The following is a 14,420-nucleotide window of genomic DNA, read 5'->3' as shown; positions in this document are numbered from 1 at the left end:
TTCTTGACTCTTTGATCTCTCTTCCTTTTTGGGATCATCTCTAACTACAGATGCCAAATCGTGGAGTGATATTCGGCTAAAGGTTTATATTTATATTACGTTATTGGCAAATAATAACTTATTGCTTTATATTCCATGCATAATTGTTTTGTTAGATTATTATTTTGAATGTTTTGAGGTTATTATGAATTTTATATGTGTAGAAAATGTATCAAATGAACATGATCAAAAAACACAAGACAGAGAGATTTACATGGAAAACCCTTCGATGTGAAGGGTAAAAAATCACAGGACCAAAAGCTTCCTATAAACACCAAGAGTTACAAAATTGGCCACAAAACAAGTGTCAAACAACGATCAACAACAAAACAAGATTGCACCAAAACTAGAGAATTAAAGGAGATAATTCACCCAAAACCGAGCTACTGTTCACGCCCCAACAAATGACGCTACAGACATCCAAATCCGATCTCCACCGTTGAATTGCAAGACCCCGATGCTGAGAACTTCCGGTTCAAATTTGAGCACGGTTCGGTTAACGAAGCGGAAAACTCTGTTTGAAGCGGACTGCCTGAGTCGAAAATTTCTTGAAGCAAAAACAGGATTTCTCTCTCTTTCTCTCAATCACTAAAACGACTCTCTCTTGATTTTTTTCTCTTGTGTTTCTGAAAATAAGACCTAAATAAGCCTTATATATGCCACATAATATTGGGCTTATGGGCTAAAGTGGACGGTCCAAATAAGGCTTTTATTTATTCAAATAGGAAGGGAAAAAAAATCCTAAACCCAAAAATTATCCACCTCACAACTATGTAGAGGAGACCGTCATCCCGGCGATCATGCAACAATCCTCAAACTTCCCTCTTGGCAAAGCTTTAGTCATCATGTCGGAACCATTATCATTGATATGAATCTTTTCAAGTTCAAGCAACTAAAAATTCAACACATCTAGAATCCAATGATACCTCACATCAATGTGTTTAGACAAACCATGAAATGTAGAATTCTTTCCTAGATGAATAGCACTTTGACTGTCGCAATAAAGCACATACCTCTCTTGAGCACAACCAAGTTCCCCCAAAAATCTCTTCATCCAGATCAACTATTTGCAAGCTTCAACAGCAACAATAAGTTCAGCCTCTATAGTAGATAAATCAACATATTTTTGCAACCTAGATTGCCAAGACATAGCTCCCCTGCAAAGGTAATCAAGTAGCCTGAAGTAGACTTATGAGTATCAACATCACTAGCCATGTTTGAATTAGTGTAACCACAAAAGAATAGGCTTCCCTGTACCAAAACACAAACTAAAACTAGAAGTGCCACAAAGATATCTCATAATCCACTTTACAACATTCCAATGCTCTATTTCCGGATTAAAAAGAAAACGACTAACAATACCAACAACATGAGCAATATTTGGTCTTGTACACACCATTGCATACATCAAACTACCAACAACTGAAGCATAAGGAACTTTCTTCATATCTTCCTTCTCACCATCACTGAAAGAAAAATGTTTAGTACTCAATTTGAAGTGCATAAATAAAGGTGTATTGACAACTTTAGCTTTGTCCATGTTGAATCTACGAAGTACTTTCTGAATATACTTCTCTTGTGACAACCACAACTTCTTGGCATCTCTATCACAGACAATTTGCATGCCAAGAATCTGCCTTGTTGGTTCTAAATCTTTTATATCAAAAGACTTATTCAACTCTTGCTTCAACTATTTAATCTTGCAAGCATTATGACCAACAACAAGCATGTCATCAACATAAATCAAAATGATAATAAAGTCACTATCAGAGAATTTTTGCACAAAAACACAATGGTTTGAAGAAGTCTTCTTAAAGCCCTGCTGACTCATAAAAGAACCAAACTTCCTATGCCATTGCCTGGGAGCTTGTTTTAAACCATACAAGATCTTCTTGAATTTATAAACATAATTCTTTTTTTCCTTGACTTCAAAGCCTTCAGGCTGCTCCTTATAAATTTCTTCATCCAAGTCACCATGGAGAAAAGCAGTTTTAACATCCATTTGCTCAACCTTTAAATCAAGACTTGCAGCCAAGCCTAGAACCACACGAATGGATGGCATCTTCACAACTGGAGAGAATATCTCATCAAAATCAATTTCCTTTTTCTGGTTAAAATCTTTCACAACTAATCTAGCCTTGTACCATGGAACTGAGTTACCATCTTTATGTTTCACCCTAAAAATCCACAAGTTTTTCAAAGCTTTTCAATCTTTAGGTAACATAACCAAATCAAATGTATGATTATCATGAAGAGACTTTATTTCATCCTCCATAGCATCAAACCACCTTTCTTTTTCTTTACTTTCCATGGCCTCATCAAGACTCTTGGGTTCTCCCCGCCAGTCAAGAGTACATACTCATTGGAAGAATAACGAGATGAAGGTATTTTCTCTCTAGTAGATCTTCTGAGAGAACTCTCTGAAGCATCAATAATAATTGGTTACTGAACAACCACATCGTCTTGCACTAGAGCATCAACGACATAATGATCATTCTGAACATGATCACCATTTTTAATATCAACTTGATTTTCATAAGAAACATTCTTACCAGACCAAACTCTATCAGGGACATCACCATTCAAAGAAACAGTAGGAGATAAATTGATAATATAGGCAAAAATATTAAGTGCTTCTGCCCAAAAGGAATCTGACAGCTTAGCATCTGAAAGCATACATGTAACCCTCTCAACAAGAGTTCTATTTCTCCTCTCTGCTAAACCATTTAGCTGAGGAGTCTTCAGATGAGTTTTTTGATGTCGAAAGTCCTGCTCTTTGCAATATCTATCAAAAGAGCCAATATACTTAACACCATTATCAGAAAGAATGTATTTCAATTTCTTCCATGTCGGTCTCTTAACCAAGGCCTGGAAATTCTTGAACGCATCAAGTACCTGATCCTAAGATTTCAAAGAGAATATCCAGAGTTTGCAAGAATGATCATCAATAAATGTCACAAAGTAAAGTGCACCACCATGAGACTTTACCTTAAAAGGACCACACAGATCAGAATGTACCAACTCCAGCAAATCAAGCTTTCTTGAAGGCGGATGACTCTAAAAAGAAACTCTTTTCTGTTTTTGGCTACAAAATGAACACATTTGTTCAACTTTGCTTGTTTTACACCAGAAAGCAAATTTTTCTTAGCCAAATTGTTCATCCCTTTTTAGCTCATATGACTCAGTCTCCTATGCTATAACAGTGATGAAGTATCATTCTCCACCAAATTTATTGAGCCTAAAAAAATGGAGCCCTAAAAAACGTACAAGTTATACAACTTGTCACCACGGGCTACAATTATCGAACCTCTAGTAAGCTTCCACTGGCCAGAACCAAGGGTATTAACATAACCCTCATCATCAAGGTATCCAATAAAAATCAAATTCAAGCGAACATATGGAGCATGCTTGATATTATTGAGAACTAGTTTGGAACCATTATTACTTTCCAAACAAACAGTCCCAATACCAAGAACTGCAACCTCATGATTATTGGCCAATTTTAACATCTCAAAATTATCTGGAATATAAGAAGAAAATAATTCCTTCCTGGGCGTGACATGAGAAGTAGCACAGAATCCACAAACTAGCTAGACTCATCGCGAACAAGATTGACGGCATTTTCATCACAAGAAACAAGAAGATCATCATTAGCAACAACAACAACACAATTTTCATTGTCACTTTCTTTCTTTTGTTGACTCATATCTCTTTTGCACTTAAACCAATATTTCTTGATATGCCCATTCTTGTGGCAATAGTCACATGTAACATTCTTGTATTTAGACTTTGACTTACCTTTACTTTTATCTCTATCATTCTGACCTTTGAACTTGTTTCTCCCCCTGTCTTCAGTAACCAAAATATCAGAGTGTGAAGTTGAAGAAGAAAATTTCTAAAGCAAAAATGAGATTTTTCTCTCTTTCTCCTAATCTCTAAAACGGCTCTCTCTTGCGTTTCTAAAAATAAAACCTAAATAATCCTTATATATGCCACATAATATTTGGGATTATGGTCTAAAGTGGGCCGGTCCAAATAAAACTTTTATTTATCTACATGGAAAGGGAAAAAAGATCCTAAACCAAACAATTCTCCCCCTCACAACTATGTGGAAGAGACCGCCATCCCGTCAATCATGCAACAATCCTCAAACTTCCCTCTTGGCAAAGCTTTAGTTATCATGTCGGAACCATTATCATTGGTATAAATCTTTTCAAGTTCAAGCAACTTAAATCCAACATATCTCAAATCCAATGATACCTCACATCAATGAGTTTAGACCGACCAGGAAATGTAGAATTCTTGTCAAGATGAATAACACTTTGACTATCGCAATAAAGCACATACCTCTCTTGAGCACAATCAAATTTCCCCAAAAATCTCTTCATCCATATCAACTATTTGCAAGCTTCAACAACAACAATAAGCTCAACCTCTGTAGTAAATAAAGCAAAACATTTTTGCAACCTAGATTGCCAAGACACAACTCTCCCTAAAAAAATAATCAAGTAGCCTAAAGTAGACTTACAAGTATCAACATCACCAGCCATGTCTGAATCAGTTTAACCACAAAGAATAGGCTTCCCTGTACCAAAACACAAACTCAAACTAGAAGTGTCACAAATACATCTCATAATCCACTTTACAACATTTATGATGTAGTCCAGCTTGATACGTTATCACTTGTGTGAACCTCCCATGTATTCAGAGTGAATTGGTTGAGGTTATTTCTCTCTATATTTTGTAATCTCATATTTATAGTGGATTTCTCATCTCCTTTGTGGACGTAGGTCGATTGACCGAACCACGTTAAATCTTTGGGTCTTTTGGTATATTTCTCGTTTGTCTTCTTACTCATGGTCTTTCAAGGTTTGCTTTGCTAGCTTCCGCATTACGCCTAATTTATTTTCGGTCCCAAGAAGTGGTATCAGAGCCATGGTTCAATGATGGAGCCAGGTTAGAGATGGGTGTTCATCTTGGCGGGTGTAGTTCTAGCCGCAACCTTTTTGACAGTAATAAAGATTTTGTTGATGAAATTATTTTAGAGAGGTTCTCTGTGTCGAGATGTAGATTTGATGGAGGAGATTATGGAGAAGAGATGCAACCTGTTGAAGATTATGTGAAGAAGATGGACAAATTTATTTTGTTAGAAATTCAGGCCAATGGGGAAATTTGTTGGGTATTAATTGCCCTGAGTTTCTTACCATAAATAGGTTTTCCTTTTAGGAAAAGGTTTAGGAGTGGCTAGTCCTTTTCTTGTGGGAAAGGTTTAAGACTCTATAAATAGAGGCTTGTTCCTTCAAACTTAATCATCATTCACAATGTAGTTCTAGGGGTTTGAGAGTTTTGGTTAGGGGGAGAATTTGTGGGACACAAGTTTGATACGTTATCACTTGTGTGAACCTCCCATGTATTCAGAGTGAATTGGTTGGAGTTATTTCTCTCTATATTTTGTAATCTCATATTTATAGTGGATTGCTCATCTCCTTTGTGGATGTAGGTTGATTGACCGAACCACGTTAAATCTCTGTGTGTTTTAGTATATTTCTCATCTGTCTTCTTACTCGTGGTCTTTCGAGGTTTGCTTTGCTAGCTTCCTCATTACACCTAATTATTTTCGATCCTAACACTTTTGAAACAAAGGAATAACGATTGAAGGTTAACTAGGTCCTTGCCTCGCGAGACACACATGTGGAGAAAAAAAGAGAGATTTTAAAGTTGATTGGACTTGCCACTGGTCCTCTTGAAGTACAAGTCAAAAAAGATTATCTCAGTGAATTTGGATTAATGATTTGATTCCTAATGAGGAAAGAACATGCGAATTTCCATTTTTTGATTTAGTATATGCATCAATTATTTGTTAATATATGGCTTCCAAGTTCCAAGTAATTACAGTCTCCTTGTGAATTATCATTATTTTATTTATTTTAAAATTTTCATCATTGAAATGATCTAACTGTCCATTCTTCATAAATATAATAGAAATTTGTTTCATTGAGAAATGCATATTTTTTAAAATTATACTAAAAATGTCTAAGATATTTCTTCTATTATTTGAATTAATTAAATTGTTCCAATTCATATACATGTTGAAATAGTATGAGGATTTAAAAAATACGATTTTGAGAAAAGTTAAGAGGAAGCAGACAAGAAAATTTTGAAAATTAGAGAAGGGGTACATTATTTTTGGCTAAAAAGTTTCTTACTAAACAAGTTGAGGCTTATAAAGTTCCGTGACATTGGTCTTCATCAATACATTTTTAACCCTTGTAAATTTTACGGATTATAAACTAGTAGAGGATAAATATTTCATATTTTGAATATTTTACAAAGTTAGATTTAATTTTTTTTTCCTTTTACTTTGTAATCTATAGTTTTTTTTTTTTTTTACATAAGATATGGATTATATTAACAAATATTTTTTAATGTTAGAATATCTACTTTTTAATTTAAAAATTAGAGAAGTTTGTAATTGCAAATTTTAAAAAATCTAAGCTATGAACTTAATTAATTATAAAATAGGTGATATGCAAAGTTTTCGAACTAATTTGAGAAAATAATTAAATTTGTATGCATAAATACATTAAGATTTCATCCATTAATCCATATTATATCTTGGATAATTTTGTAACGAGCTCATATCATATTCCTATTATCTAATTTCTCACTTTTAAAAATCTTTTTCTCTCTTTTTAATTCGTTCTTTCTTAAGAGTCAAATGATATAAATTTCCATCAATATTTAGTTAATATTTATCTTCTTACTCATATTGATAAATACATGAGTAAAATTATAATTTATAATACTTTTCATATATAAGCTTAAATAAAGACACTGTTAGTTGACTTAATTTTGGTCATAGGATAATAACTAAGAAAAAAGTTTTAAATACTTATAATTAAATAAAGGAAAAATATTATTTCAAAATTTTAATCTTATAATTAAAAGAAGTTGTAGTAAATACCTTTTAAGTTTTAACCGTCTAATTGAAGAGGAGTGATTCCATTGTAGTGGATACTTATATTTCTTTTTTCCCTTTTTATGTTTAGCTTCATTTATTTTTTATTGTTTTATTCTTAATGAAGAAATTTTTTGGAAAACAATTATGTCATATATCTGATAAAAGAAACAAACTTACTACTATTAGAATCACATACACAAATACTATATTTAAATATATGAAAATATTTTTATATATTCATTTTTGAAGAAGATATAATAATAAAAAGAATACCATTCATCTAACTCTAATTTTAATAACAAAATTATATAAGAAAGATTTCATGAATATTTTTAACTATTTTTTTATGCATAGACATGAAAGTTTTATCATATTTATTTGACAAAATTTGTACTTTAGAAATATTTTCTAAATTGATTAATTTACCGCGCGAAGCGCGGATATGTTTCCTAGTATATATATAAAGTTGAAAATAAAAACCATGATGTGGCGCTCTCTAAGGCCTCAAATCCTATTTATCTTTTTTTGTGGATTTTTGGCGATTTTTCATTATTTTAAAATACATAAAATATTAAGGTTTTATATTTAATTATGAAGAAAAAAGGAAAAAGGTACAAGTACCCCCTAGACTATGATCGAAATTTCAGAGACACACCTTAATTAACTAAGGTACTATTACCCCCCGAACCCATTTTTTAAAATAATTTTGTACACCTTTTTTACTTACGTGGCATCAAAATATCTCTCATTCTCCTCAATTGCATGGAGTCACGGAGTGTTCCACGTAAGACAAAGGTGTACAAAATTACAAAATAAAAATGAGCTCAGGGGCGGGGAGGAGGGGGGGGTAATAGGATCTTAGTTTAGTTAAGGTGTGTCTCTGGGATTTAGGTCATAGTCTAGGGGGGTACTTGTGCCTTATTCCCCTAAAAAATAATTTTTAAAAGTACAGTAAAACCTCTCTAAATTAATATAGTTGAGACCATGAAATATGATTATTTTGTAGAGGTATTGATACACCCAAATTACAAAGTATAATCGGTCATTATCAAATAAAGAACCTAACTATTAGGTTAGGGTCGATCCCTCGAGGAATATAGTTTAGACTTAGACTAACTTATGATTATCTATGTTTAGTCAGGCTATTTCCGAAAAAGGTAACATAGGGGGGGGGGGGTTGTAAACAAAATAGTAGTTTGTTGATTTGTATCAATAAGTAATAAGTAAACATGATTCGCAGTTTGAGCTATCAATATGAGATGAAAACTAGGGCATAAGTGTTCCCCACAAACTCTTAACGCAATATTCCTAATAATAGTAACTTTATTCTAGTGTTAGCATGCAAGGTTGGTAAGTTAAGTATCCCTAAGTGATTGGTCCTCCAAATAGGGAATTTCACCACACAACTTGGTCTGTCTACGGGTTTATGCTTTACTAACCCTTACCCTTAACCCCGGATTAGCCTTCGCATTATTAGAGTCAGACTATTAGATAGCGGCTAAACACGTCTAAATCTTTGTTGTTTAATCCTTTTCTCATTCATTACTTTCTTGATCCGGCAAGTAGGAACGAGGCGAGTTCTAACGTTGATCATCGTAAAAAAAAATTCAAAATGAAAGGATTAACAATACATGCATAAACATTATTCTAGAATTACTTAATTATTAGTTATATATTAATAATTGCTTATGGTTCCCACAACCCTAGTTGTGGATTTAGCTACGCATGCTTGAGAATTCACAATTCTTGTTAGGGTTAACAAAGTAAATCATGAACTTACAATTGGAATAGTTGAATACCGTAATCTTCAATTGAAAATTAAACCAAAATATCATAAACCAAGCTTTGAGAATTAACTGTCAAAGATATTTTCAAAATAATCCTCAAAGAAAATACAAAGTATCTCAAAGTGTTTAACAACCCAAAAACAAAAAATACAACTTATATTTATAGACACTAAGTCCCAAACCATTCCAGTTTGGGGCGGTTTTGATCGACGACAGCAAACGACAGACCGTGGACCAGTCAACGTTCCGTGGTTCTGCTCAATGGTTCAGAAGTTGGCAAAAAATTTTGGTCTTCAAATCGACTATCATCACCTATGGTCCGTAGGTCAGTTTACGGTTCGTCTTGTTCCTCCGTGGTTCAAGTACATGAGCTCAACTTTCTGAATCAAACGACGACAGTTGATATACGGTGCGTCGTTCATACTATAAGGCGTCGTTGGGCTTCGTGGTTCCACACTTGGTCAGACTTCCTTGAAGTCACGATCCACGCCTCTCTACCTACAGCTCGTCGACTGAACGACGACCCGTGGTTGGGCTCTGTCAGCTGCCACTTATGCTACTTCAGCTCTTTTCTTACTCAACTGCTCCAAACCTATTTCCTACAAAAATTACATCAAAGTACCATAATATCGAATAGCAAAATGCCAAGACTCACACAAAATTCAAGTATAATGCATCAAAAATACCGTAAACTTACGGTATATCAACACCCTCAACTTAAAATTTTTGTTTGTCCTCAAGAGACACACTAAACTCTAAACGACACTTATGTAGAAGAAAACACACAAACTCAAGCAATCACATGGCTTTCTCTATCAACTCTTTCACGCATTGCAAATCTTCTCATTTAGACTCAATAAGCTAACTCATGTGGATCAAAACATGACATAGATAGACCAACAAATATCATCACATACACAGTCAACAATCACCAAGATACCAACTTTTCAGCAATGTAACTAGTACCCTTACCACAGAGAAATCATTTTTCTCACACAAAATCTAATTTTTAGCTTAAGGATTCACTCAACGCTCACGCTTAAAAGTGAATTTAGATATAGTTAGTGCTCAATACCATAGGCTTGCCCTTATTTTCACTGCATTGACTTTCCATACTAGTTAACAAGGATCACTATAGGGCTTTTTTTTTTCTTGTAATGTAGGCTCAGGTGTGGTATATTTGGGTATTTTAGTGATTTTTCTGTGCTCCTTGACATTACATTGGCTATTTATCTCTTTTCACAACTAACTCTGACACCGTTTTGTTTTCTTCTCTTTTCCTTGACTTATTTCAGCACGGATGTGACTTTAACTTTTTCATTCTTTCTTGCTTTATTTTTTCATCTTTTATTCAGCATTATCACTCTTTTGTTTCTTTTGGATTTAGTCACACCTTTTTCTATTCTTTCAATTATTTTTCTTCTTCTACAATACAACTATTTTCATACCCTTTTTGTTGCAGTTTTCCTTCTTCATAGTCACCCTCAACTTATGTATTTTGCATGAGTTGAGGTGCACGATGTCCTAGGTAGGACCAAGGCCAAAATTAAGGTAACTTCTTAATTAGCCACCCTCAACTTAGGCTTTTGGCCTGAGTTAAGGTGCACATTATCTAAGGAGGGACTAGGGCCAAGACAGATTTTTAGGGAAGGTAAATGAGGTGTATTGAAAGATATGGTATTCGTTAGGCTCAAACATTTGGATCAAGGGGAGGATTTATTTCTTTTGGTTGGTTCCATTTAGGCTCAAGTGGACTTATTACAATAAAGGCCTATGATCATTTCCCAAATTTTCCAACCTAGATCATCTTAGCAAGACCAACGAGGCAAGTTCTAGATTGACACTTACTATATGAATATACAACATCACCTCACACACATATGACACATTGTTCCATTATTGAATCATTGAAACATCTAGTTCAAGTTCTAGCTTAAGTCATGCTATCATATCGGTTCTTATGATGTCATCTGAAGATCAAACACATTCAACTCATTAAGCCTACATATATAGCACAAATTGAAATGTTGGAAAGGTATCAATTTTTATGCTCTTGTGCCATCATGCTTTCATTCATTTAGTTTACCTCTACACTTATACAGTCCTAAACATGTCGGTTCAATAGAAATGTAAACAATCCCTTGGGGAAAAAGAACACATGCAAGAAAATGCCAAGTGAGGGTTATGAGTTGGGTTACTCAGACTTCGCCCTACCACCCACAACCCATTTATCCCACCCCCACGAAAATATGGTGCAATTGACCTCAATGCACAAAAAATGTAAAACAAAGGGTGAAGCAAACTTGTGGCGCGTAAGCGCCGAAGACTCATCAAGAAGTGAGTGGGTTCGATTTCCCAAAACCCACTGGATCATCACGAGTGATGCCCTTAGTAGCGCCCTCAATAATAGTGGGAGCACCATCATTAGTGCTCCTCGACACAAATTCACCTGCAACCATCTCAAGTGCACTCCGTTGTTACACCTCCTCCTCAAAAAGAGACTATCGATATGCTACCTCCAACTGCTTCCACTCTCTCTTTCTTGCTCGTCGGGCCTCATTAGCATCACTAGTGTACTTAGAAGAGCGGGTGCGCTTCGCAACCGCACGGGAAGGGTCTGGTACTAGCATTGCATCCCTAAATAATGCACTCAACACCATATCATCCGCCTGTGCCTCAGGTGTGGGCTCGGGGACAGCCTCAGCAGGAGCAAGAAGAGCATCAACATCAGATCGCACCTTAGCCAACTCCGTCTGGAAAGTAATGAGATCAACAGTAGGGCCTAAGATGGGGCCTCTCCAATACCCTGAGCTCGAATACATCCAACCTCTTATGGACCACCTTGATCTTCTCATCCATTAACTTTTCCATGCGAGCCTCCGACTCCTCCAAATACATCTACATACAAGGTCTCATATGCTGCAACAGTGTGTCCATCTGAGTCTCTAATTTCTGGACTCGGGCTACAAGTATTAAAATAGACCCCGAAGAGGTAGTAGCACGTGAATAGCTCATAGCATGACTAGTGTAGGTGAAACTGGGAGCTTGTGCCTCGATCGTTGCTGTAGTGGTAGGCATCGTCACGTCATCAGCCTACTCGAACTCAACCTGCTCAACATCACTAGCTAGATCAGCACCCAATGGAGGGATTGCAACCGGTGTACTCTTTCGAGGGGCAACTAGGTTTGTGTCATCCTGTATCAACCCTACATCAACTATCTTGGTCATGTCGACCAACCAATCACAATGCCATATCGGCAAAGTAGCCTCTCTGCATAAGAAAAAAATCAAGCACGGGAAGGGCAAAGTAGTAATCCGCTGGAAAGACCTCTCATGAATGTCCGCTATGATGATCCTAGCAAAGTCAACCTCGAACCCTGACATCACTGCAACAAGCATCACCGCATGGTCCCAAGTAACAACATTGTCTGCCTATGTGGGGGACAATCTGTGGAGAATGATGGACCTCCAAAATTTTCTCAAAAAACTTGAAGTTGCCTTTCTGGTCAGCAACTACATATTTTGCACCCACTCGGTGCTCTCTCCCTCATCAGCAATGTGTCGGGACATCCAGTGTAGCAAGGTGATGAGTTCGAGATTTGGACTAATTTAGGGCTTTATTTATATAGGTTTAATGTTCTCAAATGCTTATTTTGTGTTAATAACTGATGTAAAACCCTTGATTTCCAAGTATATGGATTGAGGAACAAAACAAGGACACTAATTTGCAAAAAAAAGAACAAAACAAGCTGAAAGAATGAAGAAAGGCAAGCTTGGTGATCGCCAAGTCCACTTGGCGAGTCACCGAATGGCCACTTGACTGCCTAAAGTTCCAGTGTGCCAAGCCCTGAAGGAAAGAACCAAGTTGGCGAGAGAAAAGAGAGTCCGCAGATCGCTAAGTGGTTCTGCGATGCATTGTTGGACCGCGCAAAGTTACAGACCTTGAGGATGCTGAATGCCAAAGCAGAAGGGCGATGGAAATGAACAAAGGGCAGCTCACCAAGTGGTTCAGCGAGCCCAACTTACTTCGCTGAGTGACTCTTTGCAACACATTTTTGGCGACTATAAATACATTTTTGAACATTTAGTTTAGTATCTAAGCTTATATATTTTTAGTCTATTATTGAGTTTTGAACTGGTGAGACAGTTTTCTCTAGTTTTTTCTAAGTTTTGAAGAATTGAAGTTTTTTCACTTTTGAGAAATTGGAAGTGGGTCTTTGAGATTCTTCGAATTGGAGCATTTTAAGGACTAATCTACACTTACCCAATTGATGGATAATCAATTTGGTAACTATTTTTTACCTTTTTATAATGTCTAGCTAAAACCCCAATTCTTGGGGTGTGATTATGGGCTAATTTAGTTTATGGGTATTGCTAATTGTTAGTTTAAATGCTATTTAGAAGTGAGTTCAATCATTAATTTTGGTTTAATTTAAGAATTGTAATTGCAAATGCAATTCTACCCTTGTGGTTTTGGCTTACTCGAGAGAGAGGTTTTAAAACTAAACTTATTGATTGATGGTCTATGGGTATTGGGTTGACCTGGGTTCAGCTCGAGAGAGTGAATCCTAAACCCAATCCCACACATTCAGCTCGAGAGAGTGAATGGACTAAGGTGTGGGATGTTCTTGTTTTGCTTGCTTGTTGATGTTCGAGAGAAATCCACTTGATTCGGGGTAAATTGTTTGAGAGAAAGTTTATCTCCTCTATAGCCTAGCTTACTCGATCACTAACATCTAGCTATTTTCTAATAGTTGCAATTACCCATTTGTCTATATTAGCCTATAATTGAATCACATCCCAAGAATTCGTCTCATAATTGTTATTTCGTATTGTTTGCACTGTTTGTAGATGATAATTTCAAACCAAAACCCTTCATTTGACATTCGTGTCATCCCCTGATTTGAATAATGTGTTTATTCGATAATTTTTATTCCTATGACTAATTTGATCATGTTCATACTTCCATATTGAATCTTAAACACGTACCACTTCTTGTGGGATTCGACCCCAACTCATTTTGAAACCCCAACTCATTTAGTTGGGTTATATACTGATTAACGATCGTTGAAGCTTAGAATTGGATGATGGGTCTTTGAAACGTTATTAATCAAAATGGCGCCACTGCCGAGGAGTGGTGTTGTTTGAGATTCTTTTGGTAAAGTTGAATCTTGTTCTTTTTAGTCATAGTTGAATCTACTTACTTTTAGTTTTGGTTTTTGTGTTACTTGTTGAACAGAGGAAATGAGCATGTCTTGTAGCAACGGTAACCAAATGGACCACCCTCCTTTAAAAATGACGATTCTTAGGGATAACATCCTAAATTTCAAGCAATTGAAGGGTGAGATAATCCATGAGTTGTGGCTGAGATTTAAGACACTATCGCTGCAATGCCCAACTCATGGAATCACAAATAAGATGCTACTGGATTGTTTCTATAGAGGTCTTGGTCCTGAGAATAGAGGAGTGGCTGACCAACTTTCTCTGGGTGGTCTAATACGACAACCCTATGCTATAGTAGCCCAACTCCTTGATCACATGACTAAGACCAATAAGGAGACAAAGAAAGACCAGGATTTGGCCAGACTGTTGACTCAGCTAGATCTCTTGGCTAGAAAGATCATGGAATTCGA

This window comes from Solanum stenotomum, chromosome 10 (assembly GCF_019186545.1).
Source record: "Solanum stenotomum isolate F172 chromosome 10, ASM1918654v1, whole genome shotgun sequence".
Lineage (NCBI taxonomy): Eukaryota > Viridiplantae > Streptophyta > Magnoliopsida > Solanales > Solanaceae > Solanum > Solanum stenotomum.
Note: the sequence above shows the minus strand (reverse complement) of the source record.